This window comes from Echinops telfairi, unplaced genomic scaffold, assembly GCF_000313985.2.
Source record: "Echinops telfairi isolate 266 unplaced genomic scaffold, ASM31398v2 ScPeMD7_443;HRSCAF=831, whole genome shotgun sequence".
NCBI classification, from domain to species: domain Eukaryota; kingdom Metazoa; phylum Chordata; class Mammalia; order Afrosoricida; family Tenrecidae; genus Echinops; species Echinops telfairi.
In genome coordinates, this window is record NW_022104341.1 from 1,581,832 (window position 1) to 1,583,226 (window position 1,395).

General features: G+C 48.8%; 1 protein-coding gene across 4 annotated transcripts in view; it reads right to left on the reverse strand.

Annotated features, from left to right (window-relative positions):
• MAGI3 (membrane associated guanylate kinase, WW and PDZ domain containing 3) overlaps positions 1 to 1,395 on the reverse strand; it is a 275,989-nt gene that overhangs the window by 26,563 nt on the left and 248,031 nt on the right. The gene's annotated exons all lie outside the window — the stretch shown is intronic.

The following is a 1,395-nucleotide window of genomic DNA, read 5'->3' on the forward strand; positions in this document are numbered from 1 at the left end:
CTGCCTGGAGATGGATAGAGGAGTGGTGTCTCGGTTCCTAAGACCACTGGAAATATATGTTTTCCAATGGTCTTAGGTGACCCCTGTGAAAGGATCATTCGACACACTCCCTAAGGGGTCGCGACCCACAGGTTTAGAACCGCTGCTCTAAATGGACAAAGCTGGAAAAAGAGCCTCGATCTAACGTGATCCCCCTTACAGGAAGTTTTTCAAAGTTTCCATGAAGGTTTGGTAGGAAAAAAATATTCATGGAATTGCTTTAGCTCCAAGGTTTTAAGACCTTGAAGGGAAAAAAACCCAAATTGCACATGATAATGAGGCAGGACACAGTAAACTTTCTTTTATAATCAGTGTTCAGCATAAATGAACAGAGCTGCCTGTGGTCACTGCCATCGGGAGGATGGGGCATCCAGGTGGAGCTGCTGACTGGTTACAGGGTCCCTGTAAGTTGGCCATGTGAATAGGCTTTAACTGAAATCATGTTTTGCAGTTTGCTGGTGGAGGAATTCCGATGAGTTGCTCATTAGTGGAACTCAATCATTTTTTTCTCTTCCCTGCTGGGCCACCAGCAAACTGTCCCCTGGAGCAGGGAGCAGCAAATTCCCCCAGGTAGAGAGAGGATCCCATGGGCTCTCCAGCAGGGGGCAGGGCAGTAAGCCTATACCTTTCTCCCCTGTTCAGAGATGACATCAGAATTTGAGAATTGACACAAGTTGGGCACTTTGGGCTTTAATTTGGCACAAACCATCATTAGCAACCACTCAAACACACTGCATCTGTAAGGTCTCTTTGGGCTTATAATCCCTTAAAAAGTAATGCCACCAACCTCTAACTCTTAAGGAACTTGTGTGTGTGGTTAGAATGAATTAGCTAAAATGACCCCAATCCACTAACCCACCCAAGGGGAGGGTATTGTTTATATCTCCACAGGGAAAGAGGGACCAGACTTCAACCCAGTGCTCCAAGATGTGAATGCAACATGCAGGCGTGGAGTAAGGAACTAGTGGAAAGGTTGGGGGGGCCCGGCCCCAATCCCAACTACTATGTGGACACCTGCCCCTCCCCCCAGAATAATTTATTTCAAAGGATGGCATTGAATCTGCAGCTCCGGGAGAGGGACATATCTAATCGGAGCACATGGGAGCAGATGATGGGGGAGGAGGAGAGAGTGGAGCACATCCTGGTCCACCAGGCCTTGAGGACGATGTTCCCGATTAGAGCAGCCAGTCCACAGAGAGGACCACATGGCTGGTCCCACTATGAGACATTACATCCCTCACTGACCCATAGCCCTATAGGGGACAACACCAGAGACACAGTGTGGGAACTGCACCCGATCTGATCCCACCACACCGAGGCAAAACACTACGGGGGTGCAACAGAACAGCAAGGGAA